Here is a 22,547-nt window from a genome sequence, read left to right as displayed (position 1 = left end):
GTGGAGCAGCACCTATTAATGTAAAGAGCTGGATTTGGCAGAGGTGGTGAAAGGTCCTCTTTAAATGTGTAAACAATTAAAAGTTAAAAAAAAAAATTCCAAATATAAATCATTAAAAATGTTGTCAAGTTTTAAAGATTGTCTCCAACTATCCTAGTGACAGTCAATTTTCTTGGCCCCTGCTCCTATATGCAATGTGACTCAGATTTTGACTCTTATTTGACTCCGCTTTGACCTTGTTACTGGATATTGTTCCTATCTTCATATTGACCTTTAAACTATGAGTAGCTGAAATAATTCTGTGTAGAAAGGTTTAGAAAGACAGCCTTCATAAATCTCCCCCATTCACTGTAGGAACTGACTGTTCACTTGCTGCCCAACATATTAAGGAGCCGTTGTAATGATATTCTGTTATTCACTTCACCTGTCAGTAGTTTCAGTGTCAAGCTTTCTCGAAGTACAGTATGTACTAAACCAGTACACAGAATAATAGCCATATAGAAGGGACAGATATAGATAGAAAGTGGTAGGATCATTACCTATACAATAAGGCCATAATGGAGAGCTTACCAATATAAGGTGCGTGTTATATTGGTAAGGTCTGCATTATGGGATTATTGTATATTATATTTGCCTGGCCCCATTATCTGTCTGAGTCGCTGCCTTATGAATACTTATGATAGTTTGGAATAGAGTGTACATCTTGCTTTATGTGATTTATATATTACCATAGTATTGAGAAATATGTCACAGCTAGCACAGATTTGGTTACCCTATTGTCCCATACATACCTCCATAAAGCACCATTTATGTGGATCTCCCATTTCCCCCTTTGTATGATGCATTTGTATATTGATTCATTTTTTATTGTTGTTAATAAATCTGAATTATTATTTTATGTTTGTGGGAATTTTTTGTTTGATTCCTCCTGTAAGAACTGGACAATGACTGTGTGCACCCGGGCACCATTTTTCTCACGCTGGGCAAAGTGTTTCTGGTCTGTTCCTGTCTTGATTGTTGATGTTGATCTAACTGACTTAGTTGGCGTAGTCAGAGTCAGAACCACTTTAACCATAGGTACAACAGTGCAGCTATAGCGGGCCCTATGGTTGCAGCAGCCCCCCTCAACCACGGCGGATTGAGAGGGACAGTCCCATATTTCAGGTGCTGTCCCGCTTTTCCACGTGGCAGGCAGTGAATTCAACTCCTTAGGACACAAATAGAGGTTGAATACAATAGTGGAGCATGGAACAATCAGCTCCATTATCCAGCCTTTGGCAATAATGTCTACGTCAGGGAAGCGGAATGAGCACCGCCGCGGAGCCTGATGGTCTGTGGGAACTTATTAATTATTTTTTTAATCTAACATTGGTGGGAGTGGGAGCAGGGGAAATGGCCCTGGTCAGTGTAGATTATAAGCCTGTGGCCCCTAAATAGAGGACGGATTAATTCACTTCTTTTAGGCTGAAATTGTTGCGTCTCGTACTAAATTTCCCTCCACCGTCGTGTACAGTATTTAATATATTCCTTATCTTTCTGGCTGACAACAGAAGTATGTCAGATATCTTCTGTAAGAGTTAAGTACGTACAAATGTATAAAAAATTCATGTTGGCTGACTGTATTAGGAAGCTATAAGTGATAATCCATCCTGCTTTAGGAAGAATAGACCTGTTCTTGATATTCTAGAGTAATCTGTGCCATTGCTGAAAAGTTTAACATTTATTTCAAGTGTCCTGCCCTTCCGATCCTAGCCTGTCTCAGAGACTTTGTATCCTACCATGGCATTGACCCATGTAGTGAATTGGACAGTTCAGCTGAGATAGCTACCTGAAGACATTTCTCATCTTCTGTGAGTTATCACTCTCTCCCTGTAATAAGTGACTCATCCATTGCCTGGGTTTTCACTTGTGATATAGATCAATGCTTCGCCCAGGGCCAGATTCTCTATGTGCTGACACCAAAATAATATCTTGTAAGGCTTGCATTCTTTACTATGACCTTGTGGCTTTAATATATAGTGACATATGGTTAGTAGAATTTACCTTCTAAGAGCGGATCAATAAATATTCATATGTTTTATGCAGGCTTTGGCAGGGCTGTCCTATACTAAATACATAATGAGAACAATAACTAGTCAGTGCCTGTAAGTTGTATCTCTTCATTATCTAAATCATGTTTTCTATAATGTAATATTCCAAAATATAACATAGAATCAATGTATTCAGAAATTTTGATCCCTGGATGGTTCAGAATTCCAAACTATGGTGGAAACCTATGGCTGACGCCAGGGCAAAAATACACATCAGATTTTTATTTAATGTGTATTATTGCCATGTGAACACGCCCTAAGTCTTTCATTTATGATCGAGCTATTTTTTGTACCTGTCAGTCAGTACTGTAGCATGGCCACCTGACTGAATGCAGTTGTCTCTACATGATAACATGGTAGGATGTGAACATAGAGCCAAATAATACAGCGTCTACCTGTGCGTGTTAGTCTCTGACGCCTGGAGCCACACTTTGAAGTATTGTAAGTGTTTTCTCAAGGGAGGGGCAAGTGTACGGGGAAGTCATTAAAGTACAAGTTATTTCTAGACCATCAGGACATTAAACTGATGAAATGCTTCACTTTTACTCACTAAGCACTTTCAGATAAGTACCGAAGAAGAGAATAATAATTGTGTGTACATTGTATCTGGGTTGTATGTTATCCTTTAGGCTGACACCAGGGTATCCATATTCAATATACACTTAGCATAAAGCACATTTCCAGCAAAAATGTGGTTTTACAGGGGCCTTGTTCAGCAGCTGCCACAGTACAATAGGTTCCTCTCCCCTAAAGAAACATCTTAACCTTCCATCCCTGTCACACCCATTGTGTCACCCCCTCTACCTCATAGATTGTAAGTAGAGATGAGCGAACACTAAAATGTTCGAGGTTCGAAATTCGATTCGAACAGCCGCTCACTGTTCGAGTGTTCGAATGGGTTTCGAACCCCATTATAGTCTATGGGGAACATAAACTCGTTAAGGGGGAAACCCAAATTCGTGTCTGGAGGGTCACCAAGTCCACTATGACACCCCAGGAAATGATACCAACACCCTGGAATGACACTGGGACAGCAGGGGAAGCATGTCTGGGGGCATAAAAGTCACTTTATTTCATGGAAATCCCTGTCAGTTTGCGATTTTCGCAAGCTAACTTTTCCCCATAGAAATGCATTGGCCAGTGCTGATTGGCCAGAGTACGGAACTCGACCAATCAGCGCTGGCTCTGCTGGAGGAGGCGGAGTCTAAGATCGCTCCACACCAGTCTCCATTCAGGTCCGACCTTAGACTCCGCCTCCTCCGGCAGAGCCAGCGCTGATTGGCCGAAGGCTGGCCAATGCATTCCTATGCGAATGCAGAGACTTAGCAGTGCTGAGTCAGTTTTGCTCAACTACACATCTGATGCACACTCGGCACTGCTACATCAGATGTAGCAATCTGATGTAGCAGAGCCGAGGGTGCACTAGAACCCCTGTGCAAACTCAGTTCACGCTAATAGAATGCATTGGCCAGCGCTGATTGGCCAATGCATTCTATTAGCCCGATGAAGTAGAGCTGAATGTGTGTGCTAAGCACACACATTCAGCTCTACTTCATCGGGCTAATAGAATGCATTGGCCAGCGCTGATTGGCCAGAGTACGGAACTCGACCAATCAGCGCTGGCTCTGCTGGAGGAGGCGGAGTCTAAGGTCGGACCTGAATGGAGACTGGTGTGGAGCGATCTTAGACTCCGCCTCCTCCAACAGAGCCAGCGCTGATTGGCCGAATTCCGTACTCTGGCCAATCAGCACTGGCTAATGCATTGTATTGGCGTGATGAAGCAGTGCTGAATGTGTGTGCTTAGCACACACATTCAGCTCTACTTCATCGGGCTAATAGAATGCATTGGCCAATCAGCGCTGGCCAATGCATTCTATTAGCTTGATGAAGCAGAGTGTGCACAAGGGTTCAAGCGCACCCTCGGCTCTGATGTAGCAGAGCCGAGGCTGCACAAGGGTTCAAGCGCACCCTCGGCTCTGATGTAGCAGAGCCGAGGGTGCACAAGGGTTCAAGTGCACCCTCGGCTCTGCTACATCAGAGCCGAGGGTGCGCTTGAACCCTTGTGCACACTCTGCTTCATCAAGCTAATAGAATGCATTGGCCAGCGCTGATTGGCCAATGCATTCTATTAGCCCGATGAAGTAGAGCTGAATGTGTGTGCTAAGCACACACATTCAGCACTGCTTCATCACGCCAATACAATGCATTTGCCAGTGCTGATTGGCCAGAGTATGGAATTCGGCCAATCAGCGCTGGCTCTGCTGGAGGAGGCGGAGTCTAAGGTCGGACCTGAATGGAGACTGGTGTGGAGCGATCTTAGACTCCGCCTCCTCCAGCAGAGCCAGCGCTGATTGGTCGAGTTCCGTACTCTGGCCAATCAGCGCTGGCCAATGCATCCCTATGGGAAAAAGTTTATCTCACAAAAATCACAATTACACACCCGATAGAGCCCCAAAAAGTTATTTTTAATAACATTCCCCCCTAAATAAAGGTTATCCCTAGCTATCCCTGCCTGTACAGCTATCCCTGTCTCATAGTCACAAAGTTCACATTCTCATATGACCCGGATTTGAAATCCACTATTCGTCTAAAATGGAGGTCACCTGATTTCGGCAGCCAATGACTTTTTCCAATTTTTTTCAATGCCCCCGGTGTCGTAGTTCCTGTCCCACCTCCCCTGCGCTGTTATTGGTGCAAAAAAGGCGCCAGGGAAGGTGGGAGGGGAATCGAATTTTGGCGCACTTTACCACGCGGTGTTCGATTCGATTCGAACATGGCGAACACCCTGATATCCGATCGAACATGTGTTCGATAGAACACTGTTCGCTCATCTCTAATTGTAAGCTCTTGCGAGCAGGGCCCTCAGTCCCATTGTGTGAAATGACTTTCTTTGTAATGTATCTTTCTGTCTGTATTTGAACCCTACAAATTGTACAGCGCTGCGGAATATGTTGGCGCTATATAAATAAAATTTATTATTATTATTATCCCTCATGTTTCTGGAATTAGGCTGAGATCACACGTTGCGGAGACGCTACTTTCTGTGTTGTCAGCTATAGCATTTTTTAGCTGCATTTTGTTACGTAGGGCTGCCCTTTGCCTTCAAAACAGAACCAGTTCTTCTATGTCCACTTGCACACACTCTTCTGTGTCTTCATACAGCCAATGCCTTTGATATCATGTGAAGGTACATGATGTTTAGTCTGTACTTTGAATGCCATATTATTCTGGTATCATCACACGGTTCTGCAGATAGACACCATAGAACAGCTCACAAATAGTAAAAGGCTCTGTTTTGTACCAGACAACTTAGGGCTCGTTGACATCTGCGCCTGGGGTCTCTGCTTTCAGGTTTCCGTTTCCTGCCCGAAACTGGGCAGGAGATGGAAACCTGCAGGTATTTTTCAAATCCATTCAAATGAATGGGTTTGAAAAGTGTCCGGCCGTGAGCGCCGGTGAGGGTTTTGTGCTTTCCGCGGCAAAACCGTTTTTTTTAACCGGACACAAAGTCGGTCATGCAGGACTTTGTGTCCAGTTTAAAAAAAAAATGGTTTTGCTGCAGAGAGCACAAAATGCTCACCGGCGCTCAAGGCTGGACACGGTCTGACAGGTTTCCGTCTTCTGCCTGCAGACGATGGAAAACTGAAAACAGAGACCGGACGCTGGTGTGAACCCAGTGTAAAGTTGCTTTGGAGTCCTTGGAATGTGAGTGAGAATTCTCCATAACACAATGCAGTTTATCCGCGATGGTTTCATGGCAGTTTTTTTTATTACGTTGTTGGCTTTTGAAACTGCAGACCCCCACCTATGTCTAAAAGGAATCCCCATGTTTCTATGCTCCAGCTCTTACCTCACCACAACCTCGCTGAGAAGACTGTCTACGATGGTCAGTCTTACAAAAAGCTCTCTGGGTTGTGCTGTTTCCATAACTTCCATAGATGTGAATGGGAGTTATGGAATCAATGTAGAATAGTGAGTTATGTTACGTTAGATTCACACATGCATTGAGATTTCTGTTTTTAGGATCTGCTTGAGGACCCAAAAAAGGAAAAATTAATCAGCTTAAAAAGCGGTTACCCACAGAAACTCACGGACCCCATAGACTGTAATGGGGTCCATAAGATTTCTGCCTAAAAATGTGGAATGTAAAGTCCTGCTTGTAAATGTTAGGAACAAAATACAGTATAGAACGGACAGTTAGTCCCGGGCAACCAGACTCCCCTGCACACCGAGGCAAAACAGCACTGAGCATCCAATGCCCTCCAAGCTGGAGCATAACCAGGCCCTAGAGGTCTTTGTCAATGCTCCAGATGGTGGCGATGTTAAATTCTGGAACCCAGAACCGCAGCTGTCCAGAGGGTGTTACATGCACAGCGCACCCCAAGTTACAACGGGACCAGAAAACCTGAAAACCACTCACCTAGGTGGATGAAGAAACAGATGAAGCTGGTCAGTGGAGTTCACCTGGAGTTCGCCAGGAGATGGAGGAAGCACCACAAAGTAGTCATACAGGCTGGGTTGGTAGTCAGAAGGTCCCCAACTACACAATATAGAACCGTACAGTACTAATAAAGGATGATTTATTGAAGCATAACCATGGTCTGGAGTGCGGTTCTATATTATGTAGTTGGAGTTATCCTGTGGTGGGGAGGTGGTCAGCCCCTCTCAGAACCAGCACCCATGAAGTCATTCCTGTATCTGTGTGCTGCCTTCAGATATCGTGGTAGTCAGGAGGTCACGCAGTTTCCAGGGACAAGACAGGACGTAGTCGAACAAGCTGGGTCATACACTGGAGGTCACGTGGTAGAGAAGGGTGAAGCAAATGGGTAATTAGACAAGTTAGGTCATACACTGAAGGTCACATGGTTCAGAATTGCAGGTCAAGAAGAGGAGGTCTGGAAGGCAAGCAGGGTCATACACGAGGAGGAGTGAGCCAACAGCTCCTGTGCATCGCAGCGGAGGCTCCGGCCCGACACTTAACAGTAAAACTGTTTCATTTTTGTCAGCAGTAAGATTGCACTTTTACAATAAAAGGTCTATTGATTATCCCACTGCCCCTACAACAGCATACTGTATAAGTAGTTTAGAAAATATTTCAGTCACTGGTCACAGACAATTTGCACATTTTAGTGGTATACGAATCAGCCATATCAATCTAGTTATAGCGTATAACCTTTCAGGCACATTGCTCTAAATAGATATCCACCAAGGGGCATTTACTAAAGCAGCTGTGACTTCTTCAGTATCTACACTGGGGGAAGTAATAAGATTTACGTATTGTATATGTAATTTGCTGTCAGTTTTTTCTCTGTCACAGTTGTCAAAGTAGGATGTTTGCCATCTATAACGCTGCATGGCATCTCATACATGTTTTGCACTTGTTCGGGAGGGGTATCTGTATAAGATTGAATTCTAATGTATTTTTTCTGTAGACGTAGCTGGAGAAATTGGATGATGAAACTGGATAATTCCTCAATGATAATGAACCTTGAGGAATTTCATAAGACCAGATCCGGACTAGACATACATATGTTTTGTTTTTTTTTAGAAAATACCTCTGCAGTTTTTAATGCCATTTCCTGAGCCAAATTCAGAATTAAAGGAGAGGTATAATTTTTATACATTATTTCCAGTTCCTTTCGAATCCATTCGTGGCTTTGACTCAAAAAGAACTGAACAAAATGTTTCCAAAAATGTATTTGAAACCAAATCCCAGTACCTTGTAGAGGTGATTCTACAGTTTCCACATATGCCCCTGTTATTCCACTTTGGAGCCCCATTTTTCCTGCAAGCTTCCTTGGGGCCCTTCTAACAAATCTGGGTTGCCTGAAGCAGACTTCCCCTTTAAGAACCCAGTAGGCTCCTGTTAAGAATCTCAATCATAGCTTATACAATTTTATTCCCTATTTCATGAATACTTTAAGAATATCATGTATAAGATATAGTATAGCTGGTTCCGGTGAATTTCAATGTCTTCTGATTACTTGTATTTTTAATGCCTAAGCGACAACATTCATTTTGCCATCCTCTAGAGAATCGAGGGATGTGCGTATATACGTTACACCAGAATGTTAATGTAATCAGCAATGGTTTCCTTCCTTCGTCCTATAAGCGCCACCTGTTCTTAGAACAGTAGGTAGGCTTATTTCCTTAAAATATCACTTTTACCATTCCCCTGTTGTATGGGTTGTCTTACTAAACTCTGTCACTCATCTAAAGGCAGATGGTTCCTATGGATTGTGTATAGGAAAGGATCACTTAATTTAATGTTTGTAATAATAATCTATAAAAACATAAATTTGTAAAACATACATTATAGGAGACCCCTGGCAGCCCTATCCATAATGTCACTATTTTGGCACTTTTATTTAGCTGTTCTGGAAATACAAGCACAGATGTGAACCAAGTATTAGATCCCCTTCTCTCTGCGTATACGGAAACCTACGTCTCTACTCTACAGCGACTTACTGTATTGGTGACTGCACTGTATATGTATACATGTAACAAGCACAGTATTCATGGTCATCAATGTTTGTGGTATTTCCTTTATAAAAACCTGGATGATCGATGATTGTGTTAGCCCCGATATACCCTTGATATATACCATGAACAGAGGTCTTTGACATATAGCTTACTGATGGTATATGTTGACCATTGACACATTATATTGTGTGAGGTTTCTGTAGAGAATAGTGCAGAGGACTATATTATTCAGTACAGTTTATAAAATGGTACATCATTGAATACAGTAATACCGCTATGTGTACCAAGTTGGCTCAATGGGGTCTTATTGATAGGTTCACACATGAGCCAGACACTTTCCCGATGCATATGTCAAGCACACACTGCAGTCAGTATTAATACAGCCTTTTGCAGTTGACAGCTGTGGCATTTCCCATACTGACTGCCAAGAGGCTTGTGACAGCTTTGCTCCATTTTCATGGACAGCTCCGGCTTCAGCTGTTGCCTAGTAGTGGACAAATGGGAATCTCTATAATAAAATATAATGATTATACTCAAATACATTGGGGGCAAGTAGAGTTCCATAGATTGTTCCGTTATAACGTTAAGGAGAAGTGAATGACAATGATCATCTTATAACAATGGCATTGGGGGAGGGATATATTAGGTACCAAGTGAACAGTCAGTCTTGAAGTTGATGTGTTGGAAGGTGAAAAATGGGCAAGCGAAAGGATCTTACCAGTATTGTGTTGAATAGACAGTTAGGTCAGAGAATTTCCAAAATGATAGTGTTAGGAAATTGCTTAGACGACAATTCCCCGGTAGCCGCAGGAGAACCCTGGAGGAAGGGGCACAAGGGACAGTGAGCCCTAAGCTGAAGCCCCCCACTGTCCCTTCCTCTTGCCAGGCCCTATCCTATGTAATAGGTGGCAACTTGAAGATGATCCCTTCCTATATATGTGACACACAAAACACAGACAAGACAAACAACAACAAAGGGAGGTCAGCTAGCCAGGGGTCGGTAACAGTCGAGCAATGAAGTGCCAAATTGAAGTCCAAAAGAATAGTCAGTAGGGAAAGCCAGAGGTCAGGATTAAGAATACAAGTAAAATAACAGCAAGAGAAAGTCAGCAAGCACGGGGCAATAACAGGCATCAGTATGAATGTGAGCCAAGACTAACTAGGGGAGGATGAACTTGCCCTGGACCTGACAGGAAGGCAGGCTGTCAATCACAGGGCAAGACCAAATTTAACTATTTCATGGACAGAGGCAGACAAGGGCAGAAGACGGGTGTGGTGCAAATTCAATTAAAGAACTAGAGCCGTGTTCACACAGTGCAACCAAAAACTCTAAGCAAGGAACTAAACTGCACACGCCTCCCGCACCGCCGCATGCGAGCAGAGGGTGGCACAGTGACCTGAACAGGCAGAGATGTTACAGATAGGTCTTGTTGAATATTCCAATTATGCAATGGTTAGGAATGGAAAGGAAAGACAACTAGGGAAAACTGATATGGACTGTACAGTGGCTCAGTGGTTAGCACTATAGCCTTGCAGCACTGGAGTCCTAGGTTCGACTCCTGCCAAGGACAACTTCTGCAAAGAGTTTGTATGTTCTCCCTGCGTTTGTTTGGATTTCCTCCCACATTCCAAAGACATACTGATAGGGAATGTAAATTGTGAGCCCTATATGGGACAGTAACTGTCTAAGTCTGTAAAGCGCTGTGGAAAATGATGGCGCTATACAAGTAACCATAAGATAAAAAAATAAAATAAAACCAATGACAGTCAGGGAATACTAATGAAGTGGAGCGGCATATTCGTACATCACATGATGTTGGGCCCCTTTCCATTAGAGCTGCGGCCGAGCCCCCGAGGGCAGTTCCAACACTATTAATCTAAAAGTGGCCCTAAAGAACATAAGGATAATAAATTGTATTATATCATAACTATAGGCATCTGCCTCTTTTAAAGAAAGTTAATGCTTTAGAGTAATTTGCCTTTGAAGTACCTTTAATATATCCTCACTTACAAAAGAGATAAGTTGCTAAAAGAATTGGTTTTTAGAATGTGACAAATTCTAGGATATAATTTCATTCAAGTGAAATTACTGCGCTGAATTATTTAGCATATGTGACTTCCCATTTGTTAGAGGAAGTTCAATGCTTTATAAGTTCTGAACAAATTCTAATTATAGAACAGCTCAATCGAAACACAATTATTATATTTCCATCACTTGATTTTTTCTTTGCTGCATTGTTTAGTTAGGTGACTCACAGCATATTAGATAATTCTCTAGAAAGTTTTAATATCTTCATACTATCCATAACCGGAAAAAGTTGTCCATGGTCTATGGTTGGGAAAGACCATCAATCCTACTAATATTATAAATGTGAAAGTTTGTGTATTTGTGTGTTTGTTACTCAATCACGCAAAAAGGGTTGAACGGATTTGAACGAAATTTGGCACATAGATAGTTTGTAACCTCGATTAAAACATAGGTTACTTTTTATCCTGATAAATGACATGGCTTCACGACTGTTATGAATTAATGTTCACATACTATATTACACTGCTCTTATCTCAGCTTCTGAGAAAGCCAGGGCTGTTATCTCTCTGTGTAACACACAGCTAACCCTCAGTGGCTTGTGTTCAGATTTGCATATTATCTGATCTGGTCCAGGCACTGTTGACACACTGACATGGCCAAACACCTTTAATCTAAATTGATCATTATACTTTGGGTCTGAAAAGCCCTAGAGTATAATAATTGTTCATACATGGTCTACAATGGTGCATAATACTGTGTGCAGGGGCCACTATGGGACATAATACTGTGTGCAGGGGCCACTATGGGGACATAATACTGTGTGCAGGAATGTGGTTTGTACGGGCGGGGAGGAAGCCCACGTCATATGTTTGCCATATGTTTGTCATATGTTTGCCTTGGGGCCCAGCCATTCCTAGTTATGTCACTGATCTTAGCTGAACATATCTACGTTTGTGTGTGCCATGGAATGAGCAGTTTTTCGTGATATGCTATCACAAAGTGTTATGCTATTTACCCCATATGTGCAGCCATATGTGCAATGGATAAATCATTTAAATCATTTGAACTTACCCATCATCTATCCATCTATTGTATTTGTATACAGTATGTCATTTTGTATTTCTGTCCTAATGGCAGCTAGTGTCCATTCATTGTCTGAATGTAATGGATTTGGCATTAGAGTAATATTGCTTTGGCTAACATGATGTTTAACAAATTGGGTTCTGTGGGCTGACTTCTCTATAAAATCATATATGTCATAATAAACCCTTTTCTCTACAGAAAAATAATAAGGGTTTGATTTGTGAGTCCAATCCCTGGGAACCCAATCAAGAGAATAGGGAGTGGCAATTGAATATTTGCGCTGGTCCATCATTCATTCTCTATGAGACTGTCGTAGATAGCCAAGTGCTATATTTGACCATCTTAGGCACTCCCAGACTTGGAATGGATAAGCAGCAGTACACATACCCAATTGTTGCAGTTTTTAAATTGGGACTGGGAAGGAGTGACAAGAGTGGCAAGCTTCTGTAGTGTATATTATATGGAGCATAATAGTAATATTAGATGTCAGTTTGAATTTCCAAAGGAAAGAGGTTTTATCACCTGTTCAAAGGATAGGTGATACATGTCTGGTGGATGAGGATCTGACAACTGGAAGCCCCAGTGATCAAGAAAACGGGAGTCTAGTGGTCAGATCCTCACCAGTATTCTGTTGCTTTACAATCGCAGGGGCGCAGTTCCATGTAGCACACTGCAGCTGTCAGTGGTTGGCACATGAAAAAGACCTTGCAATCTGCAACAGGCTGATTCTGCAGGGAGAGATAAGCAATGACTATGTAGCACCTCTTATCTTTGTGTAATTGTCACGTTCAGACATCACAATGTGAAGTTCATACAAATGTTATTTAGAGACACGTCAATGGAAATTTTCCACTGATGTGCAAGTTAAGAATGACAGTCTCGCAGCCAGGAATGGTGCTTCATGAAAATGATTTACTGAATGAACTTAATCAATGTCATAAAAATTTGCTAGCATGGCGCTTAGTGACCAATCGAGGTACCTTCAATGTGTCTGTAATGGAGATAACCCTTATGCTCACTGGTTAGCCTTGCGGTGCTGGAGTCTTAGGGTTGAATCTGATCCATGGAGTTTGTAGGTTCTCCCTTTGTTTTCATGGCTTTATCCACATGCCAAATGGGGAATAAAGACTGTGAGCCTTATAAGGAACAATGAAAGCGCTGCGGATTATGTTGGCGCTTTACAAGTGACCACAACAAATAAATAATGTATTAATAGCAGCAATGAGAACATCCTCCCCTTAGCAGCAGGCCCAGATTTAGGCCTAACCTAGACAGTAGTTGCAGCATCTGTGCCGACAAGAATCAGGACATAGGTCCCTGACAACCTATCGCCATATTTCAGCTGCTTCTTCCAGAAAAAAATGTGCCACTTGTTCCCTATGTGGATGAAATGACATATTCATCAGTGCCTTCACCCAATGATCTGACCAAGAAAATTGCACCCTGCCCTGCATCGGTGGTGTTTTTGATCAATTCCCGCGAAGGACCTCTACGGCCCCCTTTACAATAACTCAATAAAGCATGAACATTGGTTACCATTCTCCTATAATACTTACTGGAACTGCAGACATTGGTGCCAGCCTACTATTACCCTACACATGTATTCTAAATAAGTAAATAATAAACTATTATAATACGATGATATCAATTGTCTCATACACTTTTAATGTGTGGTAACAATATTTGGCCCCATGCCTTATAGTCTGATGCTACGCTAGCGGTGGTCTATGGAGCCGCCACATCCCTATTCTCTCTTCTCATTGCAGACACTACTGTCTAATTTGTACAAGGATGTTTAAGGTCATTGAGACAAATATCAGGCTAATTTGCATGAATTAAAAGTGTCATTCATTCAGTAAAACATTAATTTGCAGTCGCTGAGACGGATGCTTGATGAGAACAATTACAGTTTGTAGAACAACAGACACTTGTGGATTATGTTAGAGAGTTATTATACCAGGCAGTTGTTCTGAATAGCTCAAGAAATATATCACCATTCTATTATAATCATTCTTACACTGTTGTACTGTTTACATGTGACTTTGTAAATGTATTGAATCACTCATCAAGTTATATCCTGTAAGAAAAAACAAAGTATTTTGATGGGTATTCCATCTCACACATAAACAGCTGATCGGTGGGGGTCCTGGGAGATAAATCCCCTGAGTAAATATTCCAAGTACAGGTCATCAACATTAGAGGAACAGAAAATTCCTTTAGAACTCTTCTGTATAAGATATGCTTCAAATGTCTTATAGATCTAGTTTCCAATTTTAGGACTCTTTGAGTCAGGGACCCCGTCCTGTGTTCACTGTGGATGGAAAGGTACCCACTCTTAGGGCTCATTCACACTACGTAAACGGCAGCTTATTCTGAACGTAAAACACGTTCAGAATCAGCGGCGTGTAAAGCAGTTCCCATTCATTTCTATGGGAGCCGGCATACGAGCGCTCCCCATAGAAATGAATGGGCTGCTTTTTTCACTACGAGCAGTCCCATTGAAGTGAATGGAAAGTGCCGGCGTGTACGGCTCGGCATGAGCAGAGCTTGCCGTATACGCCGGCACTTCCCATTCACTTCAATGGGAGTGCTCGTAGTGAAAAAAGCAGCCCATTCATTTCTATGGGGAGCGCTCGTATGCCGGCTCCCATAGAAATGAATGGAACTGCTTTATACGCCGCTTATTCTGAACGTGTTTTACGTTCAGAATAAGCTGCCGTTTACGTAGTGTGAATGAGCCCTTAAGCTGCAAACTCTCCATTCTCTTCTATAGAAGCTCCAAATAGAGTGCATGCATAGTCACTAGAGATGAGCGAACACTGTTCGGATCAGCCGATCCGAACAGCACGCACCCATAGAAATGAATGGAAGCACCTGGCACGTACACTTTGCCGGCGGCCGGTCACCGTGCCAGGTGCTTCCATTCATTTCTATGGGTGCGTGCTGTTCGGATCGGCTGATCCGAACAGTGTTCGCTCATCTCTAATAGTCACATAAAAATTAATTAAGACAGCCTTGTAAGAGTAAGGGTGCACTTATAAGCAGGGGTGTAACTTGAGGGGGAGCAGAGGGTGCAGTCACACCAGGAGCCTTAGGGGGGCCCATAAGCACTGGCATCAGTATTGAGATTGCAGCTTCCATCTGGCCCATAAGCCAAGGAGACACACAGATGACCCTAACCACACTAAGGATGGTTAAACTCCTTAGCACCCGTAACCATCATGATCAAGAATTCGCTGTAGGGATGAGGTAGGGGGCCCTGGACAAAAGATTGCACCGGGCCCACAAGACTTTAGTTACGCCGCTGCTTGTAAATGAATCTCTAAATGACCATAATTTGTCAAATATTTTGTCATTGCCCTTTGTGTTGTCAGTGTATGAGCATGCTAGATTCATGGTATTTTTTATAAGATTTTCTTTAGTCTATATTCTCCATATCTGAGGGCTATATTCTATGTGGTAAATCTATATAAGGAATAAAGACACCTATATTCTCACAATTTAATATCTGTATAGTGCTATGGATATCTATCTCATCTCTTAGTCTATAGACTATACTGTGCCTCTGACAGTTGGATCATACATCAGGAACATTAGGTTGAGATTATGTCTGGTTTGTGGTTATTTATACTGTGGCAGATGTGGAGAAAATATTCCAGAAAGTCAAATTTGGGATGATCTCACAAGGAATTAGGAAGGCTATGCATCTGGTGCCCTCAATAAAATAGATGTAGAAGTATAACACACAAAATTACTGCTCACTGTTACACAAGAAAAAAGGAGGAAACATGATATGGATATCTACAATAATTCTATAAAGTTCATGTGGAGCCGTGGTCTACATGGTTTCCATATAATAAAGGCTTTATTCACCCATGATACACAGATGTATCAATGCCATGTTACAACCCCCAAACTCAACTCATTCCCTAGTACATTGTAGGGTGAAGCAGAGTGTATAAAGCCTTCTGGCTTTTAGTAAGAATCTTGATTTCCTTCATTAGATGTGACAAAGAGTCACCCTATAGAAGCTGAGAACCCACCAGAGGAGTTTAACTCAAGGGGTTGCTCAGTCGTATAATTTAATAAAAAGGAAACAAAACCCTTTGGGCACTCTCATGCCTGTATCGTTGTCTTCATGTTTTTGGTCCGTTGCAGAAGCAGAAAATGGTAAAAACAGTCTGTCTAATATCGGACAACAACAAATCCTGAGGGTCCCCATGGACTATAATGGAGTCCATCGAGTGGTTCTTATATTTTCATAGATATCAGCGGAAGAAAGAGTCAGGCTTGCAGGACTTTTTCATCCAGGACTTCTGAAAAACTCTACATCAGAGGCTCCAAACTGAGATTCCGAAACCGATGTAAACATAGACTTAGAGTATTATAAAATTACCAAGGAAGTAATGATGACCTTACCAATCCCCATTTTGACTGTACTTGGTCCATTGCCAGTCTCTGTATCCTGAACTCCAGCAATCACATGCAAACACAGACCTGTGACCGCTGTAACCAATCATTGGCTATACTGGCTATTCCATCACCCTTTCCATAAACCCATCAGACCCCATTATATTTTAAGGGGTCTGCGATAGAGATGAGCGAACACTAAAATGTTCGAGGTTCGAAATTCGATTCGAACAGCCGCTCACTGTTCGAGTGTTCGAATGGGTTTCGAACCCCATTATAGTCTATGGGGAACATAAACTCGTTAAGGGGGAAACCCAAATTCGTGTCTGGAGGGTCACCAAGTCCACTATGACACCCCAGGAAATGATACCAACACCCTGGAATGACACTGGGACAGCAGGGGAAGCATGTCTGGGGGCATAAAAGTCACTTTATTTCATGGAAATCCCTGTCAGTTTGCGATTTTCGCAAGCTAACTTTTCCCCATAGAAATGCATTGGCCAGTGCTGATTGGCCAGAGTACGGAACTCGACCAATCAGCGCTGGCTCTGCTGGAGGAGGCGGAGTCTAAGATCGCTCCACACCAGTCTCCATTCAGGTCCGACCTTAGACTCCGCCTCCTCCGGCAGAGCCAGCGCTGATTGGCCGAAGGCTGGCCAATGCATTCCTATGCGAATGCAGAGACTTAGCAGTGCTGAGTCAGTTTTGCTCAACTACACATCTGATGCACACTCGGCACTGCTACATCAGATGTAGCAATCTGATGTAGCAGAGCCGAGGGTGCACTAGAACCCCTGTGCAAACTCAGTTCACGCTAATAGAATGCATTGGCCAGCGCTGATTGGCCAATGCATTCTATTAGCCCGATGAAGTAGAGCTGAATGTGTGTGCTAAGCACACACATTCAGCACTGCTTCATCATGCCAATACAATGCATTAGCCAGTGCTGATTGGCCAGAGTACGGAATTCGGCCAATCAGCGCTGGCCAATGCATTCTATTAGCCCGATGAAGTAGAGCTGAATGTGTGTGCTAAGCACACACATTCAGCACTGCTTCATCATGCCAATACAATGCATTAGCCAGTGCTGATTGGCCAGAGTACGGAATTCGGCCAATCAGCGCTGGCTCTGCTGGAGGAGGCGGAGTCTAAGGTCGGACCTGAATGGAGACTGGTGTGGAGCGATCTTAGACTCCGCCTCCTCCAGCAGAGCCAGCGCTGATTGGCCGAATTCCGTACTCTGGCCAATCAGCGCTGGCCAATGCATTCTATTAGCCCGATGAAGTAGAGCTGAATGTGTGTGCTAAGCACACACATTCAGCACTGCTTCATCACGCCAATACAATGCATTAGCCAGTGCTGATTGGCCAGAGTACGGAATTCGGCCAATCAGCGCTGGCTCTGCTGGAGGAGGCGGAGTCTAAGATCGCTCCACACCAGTCTCCATTCAGGTCCGACCTTAGACTCCGCCTCCTCCGGCAGAGCCAGCGCTGATTGGCCGAAGGCTGGCCAATGCATTCCTATGCGAATGCAGACTTAGCAGTGCTGAGTCAGTTTTGCTCAACTACACATCTGATGCACACTCGGCACTGCTACATCAGATGTAGCAATCTGATGTAGCAGAGCCGAGGGTGCACTAGAACCCCTGTGCAAACTCAGTTCACGCTAATAGAATGCATTGGCCAGCGCTGATTGGCCAATGCATTCTATTAGCCCGATGAAGTAGAGCTGAATGTGTGTGCTAAGCACACTCATTCAGCACTGCTTCATCACGCCAATACAATGCATTAGCCAGTGCTGATTGGCCAGAGTACGGAATTCGGCCAATCAGCGCTGGCCAATGCATTCTATTAGCCCGATGAAGTAGAGCTGAATGTGTGTGCTAAGCACATACATTCAGCACTGCTTCATCACGTCAATACAATGCATTAGCCAGTGCTGATTGGCCAGAGTACGGAATTCGGCCAATCAGCGCTGGCTCTGCTGGAGGAGGCGGAGTCTAAGGTCGGACCTGAATGGAGACTGGTGTGGAGCGATCTTAGACTCCGCCTCCTCCAGCAGAGCCAGCGCTGATTGGCCGAATTCCGTACTATGGCCAATCAGCACTGGCTAATGCATTGTATTGGCGTGATGAAGCAGTGCTGAATGTGTGTGCTTAGCACACACATTCAGCTCTACTTCATCGGGCTAATAGAATGCATTGGCCAGCGCTGATTGGCCGAATTCCGTACTCTGGCCAATCAGTGCTGGCCAATGCATTCTATTAGCTTGATGAAGCAGAGTGTGCACAAGGGTTCAAGCGCACCCTCGGCTCTGATGTAGCAGAGCCGAGGCTGCACAAGGGTTCAAGCGCACCCTCGGCTCTGATGTAGGAGAGCCGAGGGTGCACTTGAACCCTTGTGCACCCTCAGCTCTGCTACATCAGAGCCGAGGGTGCGCTTGAACCCTTGTGCACACTCTGCTTCATCAAGCTAATAGAATGCATTGGCCAGCGCTGATTGGCCAATGTATTCTATTAGCCTGATGAAGTAGAGCTGAATGTGTGTGCTAAGCACACACATTCAGCTCTACTTCATCGGGCTAATAGAATGCATTGGCCAGCGCTGATTGGCCAGAGTACGGAACTCGACCAATCAGCGCTGGCTCTGCTGGAGGAGGCGGAGTCTAAGATCGCTCCACACCAGTCTCCATTCAGGTCCGACCTTAGACTCCGCCTCCTCCAGCAGAGCCAGCGCTGATTGGCCGAATTCCGTACTCTGGCCAATCAGCACTGGCTAATGCATTGTATTGGCGTGATGAAGCAGTGCTGAATGTGTGTGCTTAGCACACACATTCAGCTCTACTTCATCGGGCTAATAGAATGCATTGGCCAGTGCTGATTGGCCGAATTCCGTACTCTGGCCAATCAGCACTGGCTAATGCATTGTATTGGCGTGATGAAGCAGTGCTGAATGTGTGTGCTTAGCACACACATTCAGCTCTACTTCATCGGGCTAATAGAATGCATTGGCCAATCAGCGCTGGCCAATGCATTCTATTAGCGTGAACTGAGTTTGCACAGGGGTTCTAATGCACCCTCGGCTCTGCTACATCAGATTGCTACATCTGATGTAGCAGTGCCGAGTGTGCATCAGATGTGTAGTTGAGCAAAACTGACTCAGCACTGCTAAGTCTCTGCATTCGCATAGGAATGCATTGGCCAGCCTTCGGCCAATCAGCGCTGGCTCTGCCGGAGGAGGCGGAGTCTAAGGTCGGACCTGAATGGAGACTGGTGTGGAGCGATCTTAGACTCCGCCTCCTCCAGCAGAGCCAGCGCTGATTGGTCGAGTTCCGTACTCTGGCCAATCAGCGCTGGCCAATGCATTCTATTAGCCCGATGAAGTAGAGCTGAATGTGTGTGCTTAGCACACACATTCAGCTCTACTTCATCAGGCTAATAGAATACATTGGCCAATCAGCGCTGGCCAATGCATTCTATTAGCTTGATGAAGCAGAGTGTGCACAAGGGTTCAAGCGCACCCTCGGCTCTGATGTAGCAGAGCTGAGGGTGCACAAGGGTTCAAGTGCACCCTCGGCTCTCCTACATCAGAGCCGAGGGTGCGCTTGAACCCTTGTGCAGCCTCGGCTCTGCTACATCAGAGCCGAGGGTGCGCTTGAACCCTTGTGCACACTCTGCTTCATCAAGCTAATAGAATGCATTGGCCAGCACTGATTGGCCAGAGTACGGAATTCGGCCAATCAGCGCTGGCCAATGCATCCCTATGGGAAAAAGTTTATCTCACAAAAATCACAATTACACACCCGATAGAGCCCCAAAAAGTTATTTTTAATAACATTCCCCCCTAAATAAAGGTTATCCCTAGCTATCCCTGCCTGTACAGCTATCCCTGTCTCATAGTCACAAAGTTCACATTCTCATATGACCCGGATTTGAAATCCACTATTCGTCTAAAATGGAGGTCACCTGTTTTCGGCAGCCAATGACTTTTTCCAATTTTTTTCAATGCCCCCGGTGTCGTAGTTCCTGTCCCACCTCCCCTGCGCTGTTATTGGTGCAAAAAAGGCGCCAGGGAAGGTGGGAGGGGAATCGAATTTTGGCGCACTTTACCACGTGGTGTTCGATTCGATTCGAACATGGCGAACACCCTGATATCCGATCGAACATGTGTTCGATAGAACACTGTTCGCTCATCTCTAGTCTGCGAGTTTCCACTGGTAACAGCTTTTTAAGCAGATTGGGTTTCCATTTTTTGTGTCACCAAGCGGACTCGAAGAACAGAAACCCCAACGCAGGTGTGAACCTAGCATATGCAACTTTTTATAAAGTCTGTTAGCTTTCAGAGCAGCGTATTAGAGGTCTCAATAGTTTTATCAAAAATACAACATTGAGTAAAATCTGGATTGACTTAGTACCAATAGAATTACACAAACTATGACTAATGATCTGTCTTAGTGCAAAGCTGATTCTTCCATTGGCTTTTGGCATGGTACATGGACACATCCATAATGTCCAATGAGCTGTGCTACATAGTTGGGCATTCAGCCATGGTCATAGATGTGGCACAAGGATGAAGCTGCCTGACAACTGGGGTTATTTAAAGATCAGCGACGACCTTTCTGCTGTTTTTCCTCAGTAATAATATGAGGCACACACAAGACTCGCACCACTGTGAAATCATTCAATGCGAAAATTGAGCAATTATTTTGTTAGAATTTCCACGCATTTAATAGAATTAATGGAGTAAATTGTATTCCCCCGTGACTTCAAAACTGGCTGAAAATTGACCAGCCGCATGCAAACAATGTATTAATTTTGCCCACTGAGACAGCTTGTAGCCAATGATGTCTGTATTGCCAGAGAAATGTCACATGTTAATGAACCTTTTGTGCCCCCCGCCTTGTGTTAAGCATTATTAGATTGGCGACATCTTACCTGAGCATTGTTGCTGACTGTATGCACACTTTATGGTTCAGGCTACCATGTCATGTCACAAAGAATACATCATGTCAAGTTGTAATGAACATGACATGCCAGTGTTCCCCATTGCCTTACACATACAATCCAGTAAAAGGTCTATGAGATATGGATGATTAACCAGGATACTATGAGGTAGCACTATAGCGGTTTATTCATCATGTACATTCATCGTACCCAACAAAGGTCCATGGGCATTATGTAACATGACATGTCTCCTGACATGACTGTTTAGAGACACACTTCCTTTTACAAGCAAAATGCTAATATCCAATTGTCAATTAATCCATAAACTTCTAGGAGGAAATTCAGGCAGGTAGGAAATGATGTTCCCGAATTATTTTATAGGTAATAAAATTCATAACTAGAACAGACATGTCAGAAGAGGAGAACAATAGTAATGCATAACCCATATAACCAGTATCCAGGATATATTTTCTTGAAATGTCATCTTAAAAAGTGAACCAACGATTTTATTCAACAAAGAAGTTGACATATGGCCAATTTCTCCATAAAATACGACTTTTCAAACTCCAAGATTCTAGAAATCTCTTGATCATTTTCATAGTTCAAAATAAGGAACATTAGATGACAACCATTTTAAGAGAGAGATAATCCTTTAATAGTCCCACAGTGGGGAAATTTCAGACATTTAAGGATCTAAGCATAATAATTGAAGGGTAGCATGTACATAACCATGGTGGTGCACTGGTTATGCTGTTGGCTTGTAGCACTGGGGTCCTTGGCTTGAATCCGTCCATGGGTGGATTTGCTCCCACATGGCAAAAGTATACTGGAAGGTACAAACACTGAGTATTGGGGATGAGTTCCTTTTGGGGATGAGGGCTTTACTCCACATTTCTCCATGTGCTTTGGTCTTTTTGTGTAATAAAGATTAGAGATGAGCGAGTAGTACTCGATCAAGTAGGTATTCGATCGAATACTACGGTATTCGAAATACTCGTACTCGATCGAGTACCACTCGCTATTCGAATGGAAAAGTTCGATGCAGAACCAGCATTGATTGGCCGAATGCTATACAGTCGGCCAATCAACACTGGTTCTTCTCCTACCTTTAGAAGTATTCTCCATGCAGCTTCCCCGCGTCGTATTCCAGCTCCGAATTCACTCTGCCAGGCATCGGGCCTGGGCAGAGCCGACTGAGCATGTCCGCTTGTAGTGCGGACATGCGCAGTCAGCTCTGCCCAGGCCCGATGCCTGGCAGAGTGAATTCATAGCCGGAAGACGCCGCGGGGACGCTGCACGGAGAAGACTTCTCGGAGAATCCAGCCCGACCCTCACTCGTGGACTTGGTAAGTATAATTTGATCGAATGTTGCCTACCCCTGAAACGAGCATTTTCCCGCATAGACTATAATAGGGTTCGATATTCGATTCGAGTAGTCGAACATTGAAGGGCTACTCGAATCGGATTTCAAACCTCGAACATTTTACTGTTCGCTCATCTCTAATAAAGA

At 43.8% G+C, this 22,547-nt stretch overlaps 1 protein-coding gene across 2 annotated transcripts in view; it reads left to right on the top strand.

Moving 5' to 3' along the window:
- Positions 1-22,547, top strand: part of PPP1R1A (protein phosphatase 1 regulatory inhibitor subunit 1A) — a 137,271-nt gene that overhangs the window by 68,934 nt on the left and 45,790 nt on the right. The window lies entirely within an intron of this gene.

This window comes from Leptodactylus fuscus, chromosome 2, assembly GCF_031893055.1.
Source record: "Leptodactylus fuscus isolate aLepFus1 chromosome 2, aLepFus1.hap2, whole genome shotgun sequence".
Lineage (NCBI taxonomy): Eukaryota > Metazoa > Chordata > Amphibia > Anura > Leptodactylidae > Leptodactylus > Leptodactylus fuscus.
Note: the sequence above shows the minus strand (reverse complement) of the source record. Positions and strands in the feature narration are given on the sequence as shown.